The sequence below is a fragment of the Haemaphysalis longicornis genome, unplaced genomic scaffold (assembly GCF_048455015.1).
Source record: "Haemaphysalis longicornis isolate Haplotype H1 unplaced genomic scaffold, Haemaphysalis longicornis Haplotype H1 scaffold_1, whole genome shotgun sequence".
Classification (NCBI taxonomy): Eukaryota; Metazoa; Arthropoda; class Arachnida; order Ixodida; family Ixodidae; genus Haemaphysalis; species Haemaphysalis longicornis.
This window is the reverse complement of record NW_027526203.1, coordinates 98,412,942-98,436,334: the sequence shown is the minus strand read 5'-3', so window position 1 is coordinate 98,436,334 and position 23,393 is coordinate 98,412,942. Positions and strand designations below refer to the sequence as shown.

General features: G+C 48.2%; 1 long non-coding RNA gene across 1 annotated transcript; it reads left to right on the top strand.

Moving 5' to 3' along the window:
- Positions 1-20,245: 20,245 nt before the first annotated feature.
- LOC144165099 (uncharacterized) lies at positions 20,246-21,987 on the top strand. The gene is made up of 2 exons (XR_013321358.1): positions 20,246-20,504; positions 20,895-21,987. It is a non-coding gene; the product is annotated as an uncharacterized LOC144165099 (long non-coding RNA).
- Positions 21,988-23,393: the final 1,406 nt, after the last annotated feature.

Below are 23,393 nucleotides of genomic sequence, written 5' to 3'. Positions count from 1 at the left end.
CAGCGAGAAGGCAGGGGGTAAACTCGTAGATGTGCTAGGTCAGTACACCATTTGTCTTCCCGCGTTCGTGTGGGCACGTAGCTAAATCGGTAAGATAACGGGCTTTCGCTTTGTTAGTCTGTTAGTTCCGGTTCGATTCCCGGCGGTGCCCGTAAATTCTTTTATTTGTTAGCTGGAGTTTTCTGGTGACACCAACGGTCGCGAAAGAACCCTTGGGGGGTAGAGGTAGAAAGCTTTGCTTTAAAACACTCGTACGCAATGCAAAGACAGCGCCGAGGGCACGGCAGAACCACAAGTAGCATGTCATCACTTCGACAAGAGGAATCATGACCAACCTGGATAAGCAAAACGGGTGGCATGCTCAGAGCCAAGTTCGCCAGGGGTTCGCCGTGCCCAGTGAAGACGAAGCGATGCAGCTCTTCTTTTATACCCGGTGGCCCTGGTGACGTCACACCTCCAGCGAAGTAGCCGATAGGCGGACAGTCGGGCGTTGGTGCGTCATGCCAAGATGTTACGTTCGTAGTTGATAGCGGTGGATTGCCGAAGTTGCAGAGCACGTTGTTGAAACCAGCGAAACCAAGAAGAACCTGGATAAGCAAAACGGGTGGCATGCTTAGAGCCAAGTTCGCCAGCGGTTCGCCGTGCCCAGTGAAGACGAAGCCACGGGACGAAGCGATGCAGCTCTTCTTTTATACCCGGTGGCCCTGGTGACGTCACACCTCCAGCGAAGTGGCCGATAGGCGGACAGTCGGGCGTTGGTGCGTCATGCCAAGATGTCACGTTCGTAGTTGATAGCGGTGGATTGCCGAAGTTGCAGAGCACGTTGTTGAAACCAGCGAAACCAAGAAGAACCTGGATAAGCAAAACGGGTGGCATGCTTAGAGCCAAGTTCGCCAGCGGTTCGCCGTGCCCAGTCAGTTGTCTGACTGACAAGAGACGTCGTCAGTCAGACAGGGTTGTCCCATTTCCCCACTGTTGTTCGCGTTATACCTAGAACCACTGTGCGCAAAAATTATTCAGAGCGAGCAAATACGTGGATTCCGACTAGGTGCACATGAGGTGAAGCTTTCGTCTACGCGGATGATGTGGCCGTATTTTGAGCCGATCGGGAGAGTGTGTGTAATGTGCTATCGGTCACGAAGGGATTTTGCGAAACCACAGGCAGTAATGTAAATTTGAATAAATGCATAGGAACATGGCATGGCGAATGGCAAAATACGCCCGACGTGTTCGAAGAGGTCGAGTGGACAACCACGCCCACAAAGTATCTGGGAGTACCGCTCGATAGGTACCGCGAGAGCACGCTTTATTGGCAAGGGAGAGCGCATGAAATGAAGGCGCAAGCGGAAGTGTGGACCGGCCGGCATGCATCGATCTTCGCCCGAGCGACAATTTGCAACACATTTCTGATAGCAAAGTTATGGTATGTCATGCAAGCGCTGTGTTGTACACGGGCTAACATCCAAAAGTTTCATAGGTTGCTTGCCATATTCGTGTGGCAATCATGCTTCGAGCGAACGAAACGCAGCAACTTGTTTCGCAGGTTAAAAGGGGGTGGGCTGGTGTTGTCAAACCTGTCTGTTAGACGTCTAAATTGGTTTCGAGATTGTTATATTTGCGCGGCGAGACAAATCCATTTCTTCGAACGTACATGCAGATCAGATTGGGTTCTGCGATGCCAAATTTTATAGTAACTACGACAGATATGAAGAGATACGCAGTGAGTGGGTTTTTGCGCGAGGTGGTAATGTCCTTCAGGTTTTAAAGCAAAGCTTTTTACCTCTACCCCCCAAGGGTTCTTTCGCGACCGTTGGTGTCACCAGAAAACTCCGCAAACAAATAAAAGAATTTACTGCACCTTCAGGAATCGAACCTGGAACTAACAGAGTAACAAAGCAATAGCCCGTCGTCTTACCAATTTAGCTACGAGCCCACGCAGAGATGGCAAAAACAAGTGGTGCACTCACAAAGGAAATCTACGGGTTTAATCCCTGCATTCTCATTAAATGCCACGCGAAAACAATTAAAGGAAGCTCAAATCAACCCATGTAATCTCACTACTAGTACTCCAATGAGCCTGTGGCTTCCATTGTTCGCGTAAAAAAACTCAGCTCCTCAGCTCAGCTCAGCTCCTCAGCTCAAGGAACACATTCAAATACTCCTTGATAGCCAGGCCATCACTCCAAGCCCCAGCATCAATATCCTGGGCTGCCATCTTCAGGCCAACACCAAGAGTGACGTATCCTTGCAGCGCCTCAAACACAGCATCTATTAATCGTACACATGATCAGGCGAGTTGCCACCAAGAAGCGAGGCCTCAAGGAATCCGATACCTTTCGATTGTTCAAGCTTTCAGCCTCTCGATTGTCGCTTAAGTCAACCCCCGGTCTTCTTTTCAGCAAGGACGACATAAAGATGCTTTATATAATGATTAGAAAGGCGGTTCAGCAAGCCATTGGTCTTCCAACGAGTTTGCCCACAGAGACGCTGCTTAGCACGGGGCTCTACAATACAGTAAAAGAGTTGATAGAGGGCCATCTTTCTATCCAGGAGCTCCGAATCAGCAGAAGTGCGGCGGGTCGCCGCATCTTTCACCTGATTGGCTGCGCAGAAAAGAATGCCACTCCGCTTGATATACTCCTAGACTTTTGGCGACAAGAAATAAAGATGCTCTTTTTGCTTAGCAATATGAACCCCTCATATGACGAGGGTCGCCGACAAGCACGGGCTCAAGCGCTCAACACCACCCTCGGTGGGGTTCATGCAGTTATTTACACAGACACTTCCCAACATCGAGGACAGTGGTACGCCACCATCGTGGCTACCTCCAGAACCCAGCTCCTTGCTTGTGCCTCACTCTAAACCGAAGACATGGTGGCAGCAGAAGAGGCAGCCATGACCTTGGCTCTCACTCAACCAAGGGTTCGTAAGGTAGTCACCAATTCCCAACAAGCCTACCGAAATTACCTGTCGGGTTTCGTGTCCCGACCTGCACTGCGTGTGCTAAAAAACCACTCCCCAAATGGTTCATTCAGCTCATCTAGACACCCGCTCACGCTTCCATGGAGGGCAACGAATACGCCCACCAAGCCTGCACTTTTACCCCCCCGTGCTATGGAGCTCCACGAGGACAGTCACCCGCTTGTCCCGTTAAGGGACGTAACCCAGCACTATTGCCATCTCAGACAGACCCTACCTTTGCCTTACGCTGATCTTTCGAAAGAACAACAAACTACCTTACGGCTCATACAATCCGGTTCCTTCCCACAGCCGACGCGTCTTCACTTAATGCACCTAAAACGCTACGACGCTGAATCTAAATTTTGCTCAGAAGTAGGTAGGAACACTCTGCCACATAATCGGGGTGTGCGACTTTAGCCCTGAGCACCCTCCTCTCTCTCCGTCAACTACCGAACAAGAGCCATTGGAGATACTGCTGTCCAGCCTCTCTCTGCCTACCCAGCTTCAGCTGGTGGACAGAGCACAGGTGGCGCGGACTGAATATGGGATACAGTGGAGAACGAACCACTCCCCTGGGCCGCTCTCTGGGCCGTTCAGAAATCTGAATAGAAGTATTTCCTCCTCCAGCTCCTGCTCCTTCTGTTCTGCCGATCTCGTCCCCCCTGTCCGTGACGGCAGAGACGGAGAAGTGAGATCGTCTAACACCGGGTTTGAGCTTTAATTTTGTAAACAAATTTTCCACTCATGCGCTACACCAAAACAACTCAACCAACCACCGTTCATACATCATGCATTAATTTAAACTTACCAGGAATATCTTTGAAGTAATAGAGGGTGTGGTTAAGTGCATTTCACATCTCTCTGGTTTCACTATTTGTAGAGCGACGAGAGAGAATTATGTGACGTCGCATTGGTAATCGTTGTGGGTGCCGTTTAAAGCTTTGCTTTCCAAACACATTCACAGAGTGGATTGGCGGTAATTTTTTTTAAAGCAAAGCTTTTTACCTCTACCCCCCAAGGGTTCTTTCGCGACCGTTGGTGTCACCAGAAAACTCCGCAAACAAATAAAAGAATTTACTGCACCTTCAGGAATCGAACCTGGAACTAACAGAGTAACAAAGCAATAGCCCGTCGTCTTACCAATTTAGCTACGAGCCCACGCAGAGATGGCAAAAACAAGTGGTGCACTCACAAAGGAAATCTACGGGTTTAATCCCTGCATTCTCATTAAATGCCACGCGAAAACAATTAAAGGAAGCTCAAATCAACCCATGTAATCTCACTACTAGTACTCCAATGGGCCTGTGGCTTCCATTGTTCGCGTAAAAAAACTCAGCTCCTCAGCTCAGCTCAGCTCCTCAGCTCAAGGAACACATTCAAATACTCCTTGATAGCCAGGCCATCACTCCAAGCCCCAGCATCAATATCCTGGGCTGCCATCTTCAGGCCAACACCAAGAGTGACGTATCCTTGCAGCGCCTCAAACACAGCATCTATTAATCGTACACATGATCAGGCGAGTTGCCACCAAGAAGCGAGGCCTCAAGGAATCCGATACCTTTCGATTGTTCAAGCTTTCAGCCTCTCGATTGTCGCTTAAGTCAACCCCCGGTCTTCTTTTCAGCAAGGACGACATAAAGATGCTTTATATAATGATTAGAAAGGCGGTTCAGCAAGCCATTGGTCTTCCAACGAGTTTGCCCACAGAGACGCTGCTTAGCACGGGGCTCTACAATACAGTAAAAGAGTTGATAGAGGGCCATCTTTCTATCCAGGAGCTCCGAATCAGCAGAAGTGCGGCGGGTCGCCGCATCTTTCACCTGATTGGCTGCGCAGAAAAGAATGCCACTCCGCTTGATATACTCCTAGACTTTTGGCGACAAGAAATAAAGATGCTCTTTTTGCTTAGCAATATGAACCCCTCATATGACGAGGGTCGCCGACAAGCACGGGCTCAAGCGCTCAACACCACCCTCGGTGGGGTTCATGCAGTTATTTACACAGACACTTCCCAACATCGAGGACAGTGGTACGCCACCATCGTGGCTACCTCCAGAACCCAGCTCCTTGCTTGTGCCTCACTCTAAACCGAAGACATGGTGGCAGCAGAAGAGGCAGCCATGACCTTGGCTCTCACTCAACCAAGGGTTCGTAAGGTAGTCACCAATTCCCAACAAGCCTACCGAAATTACCTGTCGGGTTTCGTGTCCCGACCTGCACTGCGTGTGCTAAAAAACCACTCCCCAAATGGTTCATTCAGCTCATCTAGACACCCGCTCACGCTTCCATGGAGGGCAACGAATACGCCCACCAAGCCTGCACTTTTACCCCCCCGTGCTATGGAGCTCCACGAGGACAGTCACCCGCTTGTCCCGTTAAGGGACGTAACCCAGCACTATTGCCATCTCAGACAGACCCTACCTTTGCCTTACGCTGATCTTTCGAAAGAACAACAAACTACCTTACGGCTCATACAATCCGGTTCCTTCCCACAGCCGACGCGTCTTCACTTAATGCACCTAAAACGCTACGACGCTGAATCTAAATTTTGCTCAGAAGTAGGTAGGAACACTCTGCCACATAATCGGGGTGTGCGACTTTAGCCCTGAGCACCCTCCTCTCTCTCCGTCAACTACCGAACAAGAGCCATTGGAGATACTGCTGTCCAGCCTCTCTCTGCCTACCCAGCTTCAGCTGGTGGACAGAGCACAGGTGGCGCGGACTGAATATGGGATACAGTGGAGAACGAACCACTCCCCTGGGCCGCTCTCTGGGCCGTTCAGAAATCTGAATAGAAGTATTTCCTCCTCCAGCTCCTGCTCCTTCTGTTCTGCCGATCTCGTCCCCCCTGTCCGTGACGGCAGAGACGGAGAAGTGAGATCGTCTAACACCGGGTTTGAGCTTTAATTTTGTAAACAAATTTTCCACTCATGCGCTACACCAAAACAACTCAACCAACCACCGTTCATACATCATGCATTAATTTAAACTTACCAGGAATATCTTTGAAGTAATAGAGGGTGTGGTTAAGTGCATTTCACATCTCTCTGGTTTCACTATTTGTAGAGCGACGAGAGAGAATTATGTGACGTCGCATTGGTAATCGTTGTGGGTGCCGTTTAAAGCTTTGCTTTCCAAACACATTCACAGAGTGGATTGGCGGTAATTTTTTTAAGCGAGCGATTTTCAATTCAGCACTTGTGAAACGTTACGCGTAAACTGTTATCCTATGATGTGGTAGAACTCCTGTGTCCCGAACCAGTGTATAGAATGAAAGCATGACGTGCTCAAACGCGTCAAGAAAATGATCATGCCCGCAGGAGTGAAAACATTCTTTTTTAAATTGCACACTGAGACCTTACCAGTTCTAACGTGGCTTGACGAAAGGGGGTTGTTTTTGCCTTGGGGCAAAGATTGTCGACTGTGTAAAAAGCCAGAAAGCGTGGAACATGTTTTTGTCGATTGCTGGGACGCCGTCTTCTTCTGGGACGTCCTCCAGAGGACTCTAAAAAAGGACCTCCCGCTGACACCGAAAGGCATACGTTTTCTTGAAGTTGAATGTGATGAGGCTCTTTACGATGTATTCTTCCAGAATGGCTGTCAGAAACAGTGATGAGATTGCTGAGGCCAGTGGATTCCTACTTTGCGGAAAATGTTAGCAAACTGAAGGAAGTGTACGCCAAAGAAGAATATGATGATGAGGTTTTGTCGCTTATGAGTGCATTAAGCGTAATTAAAGCCCACAAATATTAACTACCAACTAAAGGTTCGGCAGTGTTGTTGGGCCAACCTAAAGAGTTTTTGCGGTGTGTGAGACCAAACCAGGCTCAGAAAGAAAATGTGAGAGTAAGGGTTGTGTACGACTGTTACTACACACATTGTGAAAACAAGGACAAGGCCAAGCCGGAGTTACGGTTGGCCGCCTTATGCATTGTATGTTTTGTACCAGGTTTAGTTGTTGGTACCTTTTCTTGTCTGTACCGTGTGTGTTTATTTATGAATTACCGGCCGAGTCAGCAGCGGTTGCGGCGAAGGACTGCGCAACTAATCTCCGTCTGCCTTGCGTGCAGGGCCAGCTCTTACCCGGACGTCCACGTGTCAACAGCTTGGCACGTGAAAGATACCAGGCCAACCTATCATCAGCACGTCATCAATCGTCACCGAAACCCTCGCCACCATCCCCGCTTCAAGGAATATATAAGGAGCGATCCCACCTCAACCCCTTCACAGTCGAGGCAGCAGCGGTTGCGGCGAAGGACTGCGCAACTAATCTCCGTCTGCCTTGCGTGCAGGGCCAGCTCATACCCGGACGTCCACGTGTCAACAGCTTGGCACGTGAAAGTTACCAGGCCGACCTATCATCAGCACGTCATCAATCGTCACCGAAACCCTCGCCACCATCCCCGCTTCAAGGAATATATAAGGAGCGATCCCACCTCAACCCCTTCACAGTCGAGGCAGCAGCGGTTGCGGCGAAGGACTGCGCAACTAATCTCCGTCTGCCTTGCGTGCAGGTTAGTCATACGTTATAGGTACTGCTTAGCACATTTTGTATAAGTTTTGCCGCTCCTACTGCTGCCAGACTGCTACTGTCAAATTTTGCTAGTGTGTGTGTCTCCGCATTTTTCTGTTTGGGCCTTCCGTTCTTTCGCTCCCTTTTCCAAGTGACCATGCCAACTAATGCGGAACTTACCAAAGAAATGGAAACACTACGTGCGGAAATCGGGGAACTTAAGTCGAGTCTCACCCTGTTCAATGAGCTATATGAGTCAGTCAAAGAAAACCAAGAAGCACTTGTAAAAGAAAATAAGGATTTGGGCAAAAGGAACCAACAGCTAACGGAAAGAGTTGAAGCCTTAGAGCAGTACTCAAGGCTAAACAACGTTGAAATTAAAGGTGTACCAGTCACAAAGGGTGAAGATTGCTCCGAAATTCTGAAGAGAATTTGCGAGAAAGTGAACTGCCCCATCACAAGCAATGACTTGGACGTTGTTCATCGGGTTCCTGCAAAAAAAGAATCTAACATCATTGTTAGGTTCTGCTCGCGCGAAAAAAAGGCGGAGTTCGCTGCGAAGGCAAGGAAACCTCGCTTAACAACTGAGTCGATCGGCATGCAATTTGAGCAACACAAACCCGTGTGCATTAACGATCACTTTACACCTGAAAACAAACGCCTATTCGCTCAAGCCCTGGAATTGAAAAAGGAAAAAGGATGACAGTTTCTTTGGGTGCAAAACTGCAGGATCCTGGCGCAGAAATCGGAGGACAGTCGGGACTTCCGCATTTCTGGCGTCCAGGACCTGCATGTCATTGATTAGGTCATGTAACATATACCACAGTCTGAGTTATGGCCTATCATTCCATCGATCAGTTTTCAAAACTTCTTCAGAATAACGCTGTAAATCATAAATCCCTTGTTCATCTAAACATTCGTAGCTTACCAAAACATTACGATGACTTGGTAAACTTTTTAACCTTAATTGATCACAGTTTTTCCCTAGCGTGTCTTTCCGAGACTTTGCTAACACCAACCGATGCCCGCTTGTTTTCTTTGATTAACTATCGAGCAGAGTTTGCTAACCGTGTGGACAGTCGTTGTGGTGGATCTGCTATTTTCGTTTCCAACACATTATCATACACCCGCCGATATGATATCCCAATCACAACTAGCAAATGTGAATCGGTCTGGATTGAACTAGATAAGTCTTTTCTTTCCAAAACAAACACTATAATCGGATCCATCTATCGCTCTCCGTCATTCTCTTATCCAGAGTTCTGCCATGAATTTGATGAAGTTATGACTGGACTTAACAAAGAAAATAAAAACATCGTTATTGTGGAAGATATTAACATAAACTTATTAGAAACTTCTGATAGTACGTGTCTAGATTACGCTACTAATGTGCTAGGTCATGGCATTGAGTCTTTGTTAACATTTCCCACACATTGTATTCCTCAGGGACCGAGCACACTGATTGATCACATTTTATCCAACGTCACTACTTCGCAAACCGCTGGAATCATAGAATTTAGTATCACGGATCATTACCCTATTTTCCTGCTGCTCGAATCCACAAACACAAACGGGCCGAAACTGATCCAGAAAAGCTCATTCGATTACCGTCAATTCCGTCAGAACATTAAAGAAACAGACTGGGTTAACATTTTGTCGGACGACTCCGCTAACAGGGCTTTAAACAAATTCAGTTCCGAAATATCTCAAAACCTTAAAATTTGCACAACAACGTCAACTGAAACAAAGTGGTTTACTGCCCCAAGAAATCCTTGGATACCAAATGGTCTCTTACGCTCCATCCGTAAAAAATAGCTTGCATAAAAAACTAAGGGCCAAACCATTTAGCTCTACCCTGCTAAAACGCTACAAGACGTATTCCCAACAATTGTCTGTTTTACTTCATGTAGCTAAAAGAAACTATTACCAACCTCAAATTGTCAAAAATGGGAATAACACCCGCAAAAACTGGCAACTTATCAAAGAATTTCTTAACCAGGATGTCCCGGAACCTAATCCCAATTTTATCACTGATGGAACCGCAGTCTATTCTAACGACAGCGACATCGCAAATGCCTTCAACTCGTATTTTTCCCCAATTTTTCCGCTGCCAATAAACCAAAAGAAAGCTTCACTCGGTGTTCCCATTCTTTCTACTTACGGCCTACGTCATACGAAGAAGTATTTCAAACTCTTATCACCATGAAAGCAGCGGTGCCGGGCTTGACAACATCTGCCCTGCTAAAGTAAAGGCAGTAGCTGGTGATATTTCGACCGTTCTTGTGCATTTAATCAACACAATATTCAAAAGAGGCGTCTTTCCCGAAGAACTAAAGAAAGGTAAGATAGTACCAGTGTTCAAAAAGGGTGACCGAAATATCTTATCTAACTACCGCCCCATAAAAATACTGCCCTTTTTTAGTAAGCTGATTGAAAAGCTGCTTGTATCGAGATTAATGAACTACCTCACAAAATTCAGTCTTTTATCTCCAAAACAGTTTGGCTTCAGACCTAATTATTCAACGGAACTTGCACTTATTGAGCTTACGGACTATATCGAACAGAATTTAGATAATTGCCTTTTCTTGGGAGCCGTATTCATTGATCTTACAAAAGCATTCGACACTATCAATCATAATGTCTTGTTGCAAAAACTAGAAATCGCTTGGTGTATGTGGCCCGGCCCATTTACTCATAAAAAAATTACCTAAGCAACCGAAGCCAGTCTGTGAAATTCGGCAGCGCTATGTCTGACCCAAGAATCGTCAACCAGGGTGTTCCTCAGGGTTCTATGTTAGGTCCCCTACTATTCCTTATATATATCAATGACCTCCCTACCTGCCTCAACAAGAGTAACTGTATCCTCTATGCTGACGATACGACAATATTTTCTTGCGACAACAGTATCTGTAATCTAACAGCAAAGTTAACGACCGATCTTGACAAGGTTAACTGCTGGTGCCAAAATAACCTGTTGCAACTTAACAGGCTAAAAACCACTTTAATGATCTTTCATTCCGCTCACAAAGAACTTAAAAACACACCATATATCATTTTTGACAATCACGTCATCTATTCATCAGATTCTACTACGTTTCTTGGAGTTATCCTAGACAAAAATATGAAATTTGACGAACACGTAAGATCGGTTACATCTAAAATTGCATTCGGCATTCGTGTCCTCATTAAAACCCGTTATTTTTTCCAATTGTCCCTTCTACGATCGTTATATTTCTCGTTCATTCACAGCCACCTTACGTATTGTTTGTCTTCTTGGGGCAACACGTATAATACCCATCTTGCACGACTGCGTCGTCTTCAAAATCAAGCCGTTCGTCTGCTTACATTCAGTGATTGCCGATCTACTGTAAAACCCATCTTCCACCACCTTGGCATCCTACCCCTCTCTCTCGAACTTGATCTTAAGCTATGTGTACTTATTTCCCGTTTACGAGATAATCCTGAATTTCTCCCGTCCTTTAACAGAACATGTTTGGTTAACCCAAACAACACCAGGTTTTCAGTGCAACATAATATATTACTTCCAACTGTCCGTTCCAACTACGGAAAACAAACACTGTTATTTTCTGCTGCCACCATCTGGAATGCCTTACCCCCTTCCCTTAAATCGTACCCCTCCCAGTGCTCTTTTTATAGGTCTGTAAGAAAATACTTACTTGGTACGCTCTCACAATCAAACTCTGATCGCCTGCTTCTTTCCCCGCTCAACCTCGGGTATAGATGGTGCCTCGTGCTTACGGCACAAGAAAAATATACATGATAACTTCTTGAACTGCCTTCTGCGCACATGCGCAGTACTCGAATTTACTACCAATGAATAACTATTTGTATGGATTTTTTCCTTTGTGTTCTATTTTTATCGTTGTGTATACCGCCTCCACAGTGATATTTCTGTTTGCATTATGAAACGGAAGGTCCCCCTGTCGGATTTTTTCCATGGGACCTCCTTCTATAAAACCCTGTTTTTGTAAAAACTGTACCGAACTACTTAATAAAACAATGTCAATGTCAATGTCAATAAAGAAAAAAAAAAGTTCGTGGCCGAGTTCGAATCCCCGAGGGTGCATGGTGTTTTTTGTAAGTTGATTTTTTCGTTTGCGGCCGATGTTTTCTAACCTAAGTTCACCATTTTTGGGCCGTAACGTTCACTGCCCCACGAACGAGTTCGCAGAACGCGCGCAGACTGCCACTGACGCGCTAGCCAGTTCTCATTGGGCGTGCTGTTACCACACGCACCGACTGCTTGCGGGCAGTGGGCACAGGCCAGAATCAGCACACCCTTGGCCTGGTGCGAACACGCTTTTTACGATACAGGCATGAGTGAGGCAAGCTCCGAATATGCGGGAAAAGCGCATGGCATTTGAGCGTCTGCGGTGACGCGGAGGGCGTTCATCCACTGCGTAGGCCTCAGGTAGTGATTTCTACGATGCCAAGCCGTCCTGCTGAGGCTTATCTTAGGCATATTACAGCCGACAACATGGCAGAAGCGCGGTACGGCGATTACTGAGATATTGAGAATGCCCATCCAACGATGCCATCGGATGTCAAGCATGTTGTTTTACAGAACCGAAACCGAAACTTGTTCGGACATCGTCCAATCACGGTGCCACCTCCTCCCGATGTCAGAGCCTTTAGTTGGTGTGGCCGCCACAGACCGCGCATGGTAGTTTTTCTTCTTTCCCGCTTCATAAAATAATTACCGACTTATCAACCGGACAAACGATGAAAGGTGTGGTAATTTGACCCAGTCTACGCAGTGCAAGCAAAACCGGGAGCTTGACAAATTCACTTCAGTGTCCCTTTAATGGGAAATAGATATCTGCGCTTCATCGAGAAACTGAAATGCATAGGTACATAAAAATAATAAATGTTAAACTTAGCAAAGGACACCATTACACGACTGAACGCATAAGTCCATGTGGACGCAAAAATTTCCCTAGTTTGATAAATTTCCCTTTTTTCCTAAAGACAACCCAAATCCCCTAGATACAGGGAAATTTCCCTAGAGTTGGCAGCCCTGCGCGGGAGAGCTCGCCCTAGTGGTGGTGCCGGGCCGGCCTATGCAGTGTCTTCGCTGCAATGGACAGGGACATGTGCGCCGTGAGTGTAAGGTGCCGCGTTCTACCCAGTGCCGGCGATTTGGACATCTCGCCGCGCAGTGCGTGCCCTCGTACGCGTCGGTGACGGGGCGCGCTGACCCCGAGGAGTCTGCCGAGGAGACGGCGCACATCGGAGAGGCACCAGTGAAAGCGACTCAAGGGCGACGGCTATCATTGAGGCCCAGGCCCACTATCCCACCGGATAGGAACCCTGCGGAAACGCCGCCCGGGCAACGCAGCCCGAGTGGCAGTGCTGCAGCGGGAGGGAACGCGTAGCGCGACCCGAGACGCCAAAAGGTAGGCGCCATGCTCTCGGCCTCTAATTGAACTGAAATGGCACAGGACCCCGCCCTGAACATAGCTACGCTTAATGTCAGGGGATTGGCAAGCAAGAGAAAGCAAAGTCAAGTGCACAGACTGTTAACTGAGCATGACGTTGATGTGTTAGATGTTCAGGAATCCAAAGTTCAGGGGGAGGCAGAGACCGAGAGCATGGTGCGACGTTTCACGGCGAGATACTATGTATGCGTTAGTCATGCAGTCGGAACCTCGGCGGGTTGTGTGCTTTTTGTGTGAAAGCTGCCGGGTTTAGTGGTTCAATCTGTTATGACTTGTTTGTTTGGAAGGTTTGTTGTGTGCGACCTTTCTTTCTGTAAGGTTGAGTGGCGTATTGTGTGTGTTAATGCGCCTAACTTGCTCGACGAGCGGGTAGAATTTTTTGCGAATATAGGAAGGCATTTATCTAATGATAGGATGATATTATTATTATGGGACTTTAACTGTGTATTAACCGCACGTGATAAGACAAGCAGTCGGCTTTTTAAGGATGCGAGCACTGAGCTGTTACATCAGCAGATTGTAGAATACGGGATGGAGGATGTCGCTGAATGTATGGAGGGAGCCAGAAGCGTACAATACACCCACTTCCAGGGTACAAGCCACGCCCGGCTGGACCGGATATACATAACTTTAGAACTGGTTCCGAAGTGCCGGAACTACAGTGTTCTGCCAATGTCCTTTTCTGACCATTGTATGGTCAAGTGTAGGATTGGTTGCAAAAAATGGAGTAATAGTTTCACATGGGACCTATGGAAGTTAAATGCAAAGCTTTTAAAAGACTACTCTTTCACTAGCTTAGTCACGATCAAACTTTTCAAAATTGAACAGGACGGCGAAAATACGGTGGCGGCATTGTGGGAACTAAACAAGCAGTCAAAATTAAAGCTATTGAAAGGGGCAGCTGCATAAAGTATGAACAAAATAAGAAGGAAACATCGCAACGAGTTTTGCTGCAAACATTAACAGAACAAGAAAGCAAACAGCCTGGGACTTGCAGAGACGACATAAGACAAACAAAACAAAAACTAGAAATAATAGATGAGGAACGCTATCAAGGAGCGCTAGTGCGAGCAAGAGCAGAACAGGTGATAGCGGGTGAAAGGCCTACGAAGAGGGCTTTGGGGTTGGAGAAGGAGCACGCTAGACGGAACCACATAAGCGAGATTGATTGGAATGGCGTTAAATCAGACGATAACAACCACATTGAGCGAGCGTTCTTCGAGTACTACAAATCGCTTTTCGCTTTCCGGGAAGTTGATATGGAAAACTTCAAGAAAGAATTTCTTGGCAACATGCCGAGACTGGATGATGAAACGAATGAGCTGTTACAGCAGCCAAAAACAGTAAGAGAAGTTGAAGAGGCTATTGACAATTTAAACCCGGGGAAGTCGCCAGGGCTAGATAGTGCAGGGCGGCTCAGCGCCGCCTAACGTTGTGCTAAGATGACTGTGGAGGGCGGTGGCCAACTGGCTAATGGCGTTAAAACTCCCACCGAAGCCGTCCCTCTCACTGACTCTGAGGACCCAGTCGATCCCCTCCTTGATTGAGTGCCGCATTTTATAAAGAATTTAAAAGTGAAATAGCTACGGTTCTAACTGCCGTTTTCAATGAACCTTTAAATTGAATGTCCTGCCACCTTCTTATGGATCCGCTCACACGATATTAATCCCAAAAGCAGAAGATGGGGAAAAACTTAAACAAGTTACTTCATACACGCCCATTTCACTCACAGTTAAATTTCGCCTCTCCATCTTCTTGGCGAACTGATGGAGACGAAATAGGGATGTTCTTTTGATACGCGAGCCGAGAGGACGATCTCGACTCGCTCCGATGACCGACGACCGATGCTTGGAGCGGGTGAGGGATGAGGACTGCCTTCCTTGCTGGATATTAGGTTTATTTACATTATTTACATCACTCCAAGTTTACATCAGGTCAGAGTGACGGCTACATTGTCACTCTGACAGCAGCAGCCTGTTCGGCCGAGATCTACACTGAACTAGATCCCCGCTCGACCGACCCCCGAGAAAACCCAACACTCCGGTTTTCATAACAAAAACCCCGCCTCCAAAAAGGGGGCGTACAAGAAAGACAGAAAAACCCTTTAAACAATTAATAGAAACCCATTGATTGGCCACAGGAACCAGCCAATCACACATATGTCCCCACCTGCGGTCACGTGACCCAACCCTGTCTCTTATGCACTCAAAGTGCGTTTCCCACGCACGCTGTTGCACCCGGCCAGCAAATACAGGACATCTGCGGCCTAAAGTGAACCAACCATTACGTTCAGCGGGCGGCATCTGCACAAAAGCCAAGCCGAGGGCTTACAGCGCTGTTCGCGAGGCTACCATCCCCCCGCGTCTGCCTTGCCCCCTCGTCTGCGCGCGCGTCGGGACAATGCGGGAGTCGCCGCTAATCCCCTCTCAGACTAAATGGGCGCCGCCGCCCACCTGAACAGCCCACGGGAAGAGACGCTGCCAGCTCAGGCGACCATCGTCGAGGCGAACGACCCGTCGACGAAGAGCGCGCGGCGCCGGATTCACAAATCCTCAAAAACGTACACCGCGAGCCTTTTCGACACTAAAAGACGCACCATAATTCAGCTTCCGGTCAGCTTGTCATGCCAAATGACCCAGCCACCTTCGACGCGACAGAGGTACTCAGGCTAATCGCCCCCGTCTTTTGGCACACAAAAGGACGGGCATAACACACGCTCTCCGCGGCTCCGAACCTGGCGTCCGTGCGGCTACATGAAAGGGACACAGGATCGTAGCTACCAGCGGACGCGACGCCAATACATGGGCCACCGGCGGCCTTCATTAATTGCATGCGGAGCCCGAACTTAACACTCACGAATGTTGATTATAAATTTTTAATGAAAATATTAGCAAGTAGACTCCAGGGAGTGATCCATAAAATAGTAGGCTCTCATCAAACCTGCGGTGTACGAGGAAGATCTATATGTACTAACATTCACAAGGCCAGGTGCAGAAGGCCAGGTGCGTGCTTGAGTGTAGCTATGCCACAAAAGTAGGTGTCGCGGTGCTTCAGCTGGATCTCGAGAAGGCTTTTGATTGTGTGTCACATGAAGTTTTGTTTTGTTTACTAGATTACATCAATGTAGGTTCTGTTATCAAAGATGGGGTGGCTGTGGCGTATCGAAATTGCACTACGCCGTTAGTGGTGAATAAGATATTGGGAGCGCCCATCGACGTGCAACGCTCGGTGCGCCAAGGATGCCCACTCAGCCCACTATTGTTTTGTATTTACATTGAAACCTTGTGTTTGCGTATCCAAAAAGACGTAGATTCGTGGATTCCGCCTCCTGGAGACCGAAGTGAAACTGCTGGCTTATGCGGATGGCATTGCTGTGTTCTGTGAAAACAAGGAGAGCATTTATAGAGTAGTCCAGGTCACAAAACGGTTCAGTACCACAACCGGAAGCCTAGTAAATTGGGGAAAATGTCTTGGTTTCTGGCATGGCGAATGGTAATCCACCCCAGCGCTTTTGCCAACGTAGGCTGGACAAGAACCCCAGTTAGGTATCTGGGAGCCCCCTACTGTTTTATAAGCATAGCGAACCATATTGGCGAGAGCAGACACAAAGAAACTCGAGCGAAAGCGGACAAGTGGAAAGGGGCTTATTTGTCCACATTTGCTAGAGCGACCGTGTGCAATTTGTTCTTAGTATGAAAACTGTGGTATGTGATGCAGGTGTTGCACTGCTCACGCACGAACGTGCAAAAGTTGCACCGAGTGTTCGCTGTTTTTGTCTGGGCCTCGAATTGGGAGAGGTGCAGTCGTAACAACCTTTTTAGGCGTGTGAAAGATGGAGGAGTGGGGCTAGCGCATTTATTTGTGCTACAACTAGTTAATAGATTTCTTTTTTTTTTAGAGAAGTAAGCTTGACCCTTTTCTTCGTACAGTGTGTCAATGAAGGCTAGGCAGGGTTCTCCCCGATTTCGTGATCACTACTGAGTACATGACGGCAGGTATCTTTGGATATTTTAAAGGAGCCATGAAGAGAAAATGCAAGTTGGTTTTATTCGAAAGATTTCGTGTTTTATAGTGCCCCCAGCGCTTGTCCGGATACAAACGGTGCTTTATTCACTGAGAAATTAAACACTTTAGGTTAAAATTTTGATTTTCCCGCTCAATCGTGCGTTTTCGTGGTCCCAAATGGCATCACAGGAACCGACCGCTCTGCCGTTGCGCTCTGCAGCCTAGAGTACCTTCATTCACGCATCCGCCGTACAGGGTAGAGACACGTATACGCTGGCGCCGCCATTTTCGGTTGCTCGCTCGCCGCCGAAGCAAGTCATTGTGTCAAAACCGCGCTAAAATTATCGCCGCAACGCGGTTTACTGAAGAAGTTTGAATCATATTGTCTGTTTCGCGTTGCTAGGTCTCGTGGGAAACGAAAAGAATAACGCGTTGAGCCCGTTGGCCCAATTGCGGCGGCACGGGACCGTTCAAAGGTTGTCTCCACCCTGTACAGCGGTGTTGGTTTGTTCCCGCGTTTCTTTACGTTCCGTAACCTAGATGGCGCCACCATACCGTGACAAGCGTTTGGTTTGTTTTTGCCCGCATTTAAACCTGGCTTGTTTTTGTTCTGGGAGAAAATATTCGTTCCCTGAAACAGTGCTCGCTCGACAAATGGGGTCACGTAAGACACCGTTGCTTGCGTCAATCGGCCAGTGTCGTCTGAGACAACCCCAAGCACCGTAGTGCTGTACAGCTAAACCAAGCATGCTGTGCGCAGTACGAACAGCAGAACGCATCAGTACTTCTATCTTTACATGTGCTTTCGTAACTTCCACTGTTTGTCCCATCATTCTTATTGCTTTGTAAAGAATGTGCCCTTAATTTAAGCGCAAATCGGTCGTTCGTCTAGTTTGTAAGCTCTACCTAATTTGCGTCTGCTTCTGCCAGCCTCCGCCAATCGCAGAGCTTAGCTCATGTGACATCATAGGTTCTGTTGCGGGAAATGAGCTGGTGGGTCGCATGACCATTCCCGTTTTTCCTAATTATGTAGCTTATTTGAGCGAAGTTTACGTTAAAAGTGGTGTCAGTATGATTCTAACGAGACAATCTTTTGAATGAACCAAACTTGTGTTTTCTCTTCATGGCTCCTTTAAGGAGGTTGTGGCCAGCGTGAAGTTTTGAAACGCAAGATTTTCAAAAGAGTATGTAAGTACGGTTACGCGTAAGAAATTGTACCATGATATTGTCGATGCTGTGTTCCCTGTTCCCATGTACAAGGCTATGTACTGTGGAAGGCCCGGTAGCGATGTGCTTAAGAGGGTTAAAAGAATGCAGATTCAAGCAAGGGTCAAGTCCTTTGTGTTTAGGTTACATACAGGAACATTATTAGTACGGACGTTTATGGAAAAACGGGGGTTATTCGTACCGTGGGGGACAGATTGTTTTAGTTGTAAATCCCCCGAGACAATAGATCATGTATTTTTGCATTGTTGGGAGGGAGTATATTTCTGGGATGTGCTACACAGGACGTTACACAAAGATTTTCCACTAGATACTCATGGTATACGTTTCCTTGCAATAGACAATGAGGATGGAGTGCCTTACGATTTAGTCATGGCACTGGGTCTTCATAGTATATGGCGCTCACGTACAGCAAGGTTGTACAATGATGTTGATGCGCGATGTGCAAGGGAGTATTTCAAAGAGAGCATTGGTCGATTTGTTGAAGTTATTAAGTTCCACCAGGAACTACCTGAATGGCTGCCACAAACAGAGCAACTAATCGATATGAGGCCATTTTAAATTGACAAAGTCAGCCCTGTAGTGGCTGGCAACTCCACCTCTTGTATGTGAACATATTTACAATGTTGAGATGTAATCTGTTGTGAATTGTCAAAGACAGGCAGTAAATACAAAAACTGGCCGCGTATCTGCTCCTTTCGTTTCAAATGTCGTCAAAAGACGATAGTCTTTGTAGACATTTGCCAAGCAAATTCCCCCCTTTGCTTTCCCGCTCACCTCTCATGCTGTTCCTGTACCGTCGCGCTCATCCCAAGGTAAACACACTACAGGTTTGCGCAAGGCGATTTGAATTTACCGCGTTCCACTGCTGTAGGCCGGGTTCCTCGATGCCAGCGGTGCAGTACGGCGGAGACGCACGTGAATGGAGGCGGCCGACTAGAAGGTTTATAGAGCCGCGTGGCCGTGCTCCACGTGCGTTCCAAGCAGAACGTGGAACCTAGCTAGTGGAGCCTTTCGTTGCTGTTGCCGCGTGATTTTTCATATGCCGCCAGGAGGCGGCGGTTTTCTGCAGTAGATGTATAATATCATTTGCTATCGAAAAACCAAGCATCCATAATTTTTTTATTAAAGGAACACTGTAAATATCCCTTGTGTACTAATTTCCTGTCTTATATTTGCGTAATGTCTTGTTCTTGTCCAACAAAGTTGACAAGTATGAACATATAAACCGGGCTTAGACATTTGCATGTGGCTGTGAGTATGTAAGACTATTGCGCAATATCAATTTTACTTTGGCCGGGTAGCTGAATCGAGTCACACACAGACAGACGGACAGACAGACAGACAGACAGACCAAAATTTCCGGGTTTAAGTAGCCCAAAAAAGACTATCGTCTTTAAAAGAAAAAAAAAAACTTCATGGCCCAGTTGGCAGAGCGTTTCTCACCTCCCGTTGCGGCCAGAGTGATCGTGGGCTCGAATCTTGGCGCCGCCGCGTCAATGGAACTTTTTTAGCGGTGTCATTTCCGTGACGGATATGACTTCGGTAAGGTTTGTGTACCCCGTAATAAAACACTTTCCTGTTAATGCTTGATATTTGGCTACTTCTGGTGGTGAAACCTTGGCTCCTCTAGTGCTTTCAAAGCGGGGATCGCAACGTATTGGCAATGATCCTGTGCTGATAAAGAAGACAGAAAAGTTAGGTGTTCTGTAGACGCGTTATGGCCGGTAATAACGTAAGTGATCGCCGAAAATAGCCAAAAAGGTGCGCCATTGTTGCCTCAGACGCAGACGTCGTGAAGGCTAAGCGCGTGAGCCGCAGCTCCATTCCTGCAGGCACACGCGAGACTTGGGGTGTGGGGGGAGGAGGGATCGACAAACGATGGGTGGTATGTGCCAGCTGCGAGCTGTGGATGCGGATTTTTCGTGGCTTACCTGTTGCGAATGTTCGAATGTTTCGAACTTTGGGTTCGCAGGGAAAGATGAACTGCCAATTCTCAACTTGGCTGAAAGATGACTAGGAATATTTTTTCAGTGCAACGCAGGATCGTGAAACTCCTGCCTTTCCTTATCACGCAGGCGGACGCAGTTGCGGGCGACGTGTCGAGCGTCGGCCAAGTCAGTCTTTTCGGTGGGCCGTTCACCCACAGTTGCGCCACCCTCGACGGGATGTTCACGCGAATGTTCCACGTGTACGCGCTCCTGAGCGAGGAGGACGACCTCGCCGATCCCGAGCTGCCCAGTGTAGCCCACAGGGTCATCGCACACCCGTCTCCGAAGAGCGGTGCCCAAGTGCACCCACCAGACGCCAGCGGCTCCTGCCTCAGCCGCCCGCCTCCAAGTGTAAGTGACAGGAAAAGGTGATTGGCACATTCGGAATGTTTGTAGAGCGAGCACACTGAGGCGAAGTGTTTGTTTCCGAGCCAAGCGCTATTCGTGTGCCTGAAGATGGAGTTGACTGTGTTAAATGTTGGAAGCGTTACTCAGGTGTGCCTGGTTCTCGGCCTAGGCCTCCATCCTGCACGAGAGCAGGAAGCTTGATACTGCATCTCGTTGCGCGCCGCTGCATTAGTGGTGAGCGGGAATCAGTCTCACTGTTTCTCATCCACACTGAGAGATACTGTTCCTTTATTATCGCCCGTGTAACGCTTCCAGCATTGCGCAATGACATTGCGGAGAGATGCGAAAGACTGATAATAGTCTCCCCTCCCCCCTGTCCCTCAACGCTTGCAGCTGAGTGGGCCACGAGCAGCATCGACGTCAGGCATCTACGAGGCCCCCGAACGATTGAACTGTGCACCCCCTTCTGCAGCCCAGCGACTCTCCCACAACGTGCCCTACTGAACCCCGGCGGCCGAAGCGCGTGGGACACCAATCCAACATGCAACAACATCCACCGTGACAGCGTCCACTCGCAGTGGTCGGCTTCCCCAACCAGGTCATGTGATGCGCCACTTGTCCGGAGGCGTTCTCTCTCCGCGACAAACATGGGCGGCAGTGTTGCCACCTGTTCTCCCACAACACGCGGACAGCAGGGAAGTGAAAAGAGGGAAGGGAATCAAGGGGGCTTGGGTAAAGCGTGATGAACTTTCCATTTAGGCCGACTTTCTTGCCTCTTGGCCTGGTGGGAGGAGAGAACAAGGAGATGTTTACACTAAAAACCATCACAGGTGCGCATGCAACTGTGAACAAGTGTATTGTTCATCGAGTGCAAGATTGGAATTGTACACAAAATAGACGTAGAAATGAGGAGACACGTGTCTCCACTTTGGAGTCTTTTTTCTGCCTCCCTTCCTACTGCAGTGCACAATAGCGAAGTGCTTAGCGAACTTAGCGAAAGCCATAAATGGCCGATTTAACGAAAAGGGCCCCCTCAGAGAATTTCCATACATGGCTTGCACATGGTGCCACCACCGGCCTTCCTGGTGCATCGCTCTAAGTTTTATCAGCGCTGCTCGAGATAAGAGCGGCATAAGTTTACATTAATACTTCACCCATCACGTCGTGTTGCGAGGTTCGGGCGTTTAAAACGAAACGGTGATGGATGACCTTAATATTACCCAATTTAACGATGCCAAGGAAGTACTTCGCGTCAAAACGAATTCAACGAACTCCTACTTCTGGCTACATTACAGAATCCGATAAAAAGTGATCCAAGAAAATTTTGGATTTCAAGTTTACCTGGCCCAGAATCCTTGTAAATAACGTACCTCCGTGGAAACACCAACTGTCGCTACTGCCTTCAACGAATATTTTCTATCTGTATTGACAGCTGATAACCTCGAATATGCCTGCTTTTAAAAACCCGTGACCCGCATCACACGTCGAAAGCCTCAAGTTACCCATTCTGCGAAAAACCGTCGTCGTCGTCGTTGCCGTTGTTCCACCGTCAAGAAAATGGCCGCATGTGTGAAGAGTAACTAAATAAAAGAAACGAGCGTGGTTCGATGGCATTCGAACGCGGGTCTTCACAGTAGCAGCCAGAGGCCCTAGCACTGTACTATCCCCGAACTTTTTTTACGGCGAAGCTGTTAGTCTCTAGTTGATCGAAAAATTTCGTGTCTTAAACAAAAAACCCAGGCAGGACCCAGCAGTTCTCGCCCAAGACGCCGAGCGCATGCGTCAGGCTAATCAGGCGTGCAGCATCAGGCGTGCGGCATTTGTTTAAAAAAAGAAGCGACCATCGAAACCGCATTATGGATGATAAGGCGCCTGTGAGCAGTGGGACCCCCCACCACGTGTTCCTGGTAAAGAATATGTTTGCTGATTATGTTCCTGGTCAAGATTATGTTCGCAGATTATCTTGGAAGGCTAGGCAGGACTAGCGTTGCCAAATAGAGCAGTTCTTTCCCAAGAACTGTCGTTTTCGGGACCGGAAACGATATCCTGCGCTGCTGCTGTCAGTGGTATTCGTTTGGGCGGGAGACGGGGGTGTACCCGTGGGAGCAATGCTTGTAAACTTTGCGCACTTTGCGTGTTCGACGTCTTTGCTCTTCAGTTCGTGACCGGCGCATGGTGTTCCCTTGCACTGGTGCCGAAAACTGCGCGGTGCGCGATGTCGACGCGCAACGCGGCGACGCGGCGGTGCGTGTGCCGAGCACGCCGAAGTTGTGCTATGGCAAGCTCGCGGAATGCGAAATACTGCTCGTGGAAGCCTGTCCGAGCAAATCGATGACGACGCCAAGATACATTATTTTCCACGCGACGACATGCAGCGCTAAACTGAGTTCGTGCGCGGCGGCGGCCGCAAGAACGGTCGCACAAGCCAGCGGGCTTGGCGTTGCTCGGGTCAGCTTGGGTGTTGGGAACTTAATGGGACCCAGAAAAGCTTTGTGAAGGTGGCAATCAAATGCATCCAGGTGGTAACGGATAATTTGTAAACAATTTTTAAAGATCGCCTTTCTCAGCCGATGAGCGCGCCGCCGCAGCGAGCCGACCGCGGCTGACGCAACGGCGAGGCGCCCCCCTGATTCGGCCGATCGTCGGTCGCCGGCAACGTCACTGCCATTGGCTTCCGGCTACTCTTCCTCCTTCCTGCGCGATCCCGAGGCAAAGGCGGGTCTGCAGCGATTGACGCGTGCCTAGGCGCAGGAATGTAGCTAGCGGAGAACGGAAGTCGAGCATCGCGATGTCACATGGCTATTCCCAGTGTTTCCAGCTGCTTTGAAAGAAGCAGAGAGGGAGGAGGAATCGATCGGCAAGGGGGGAGAGGTGCACTTAATTGCTTCTGGC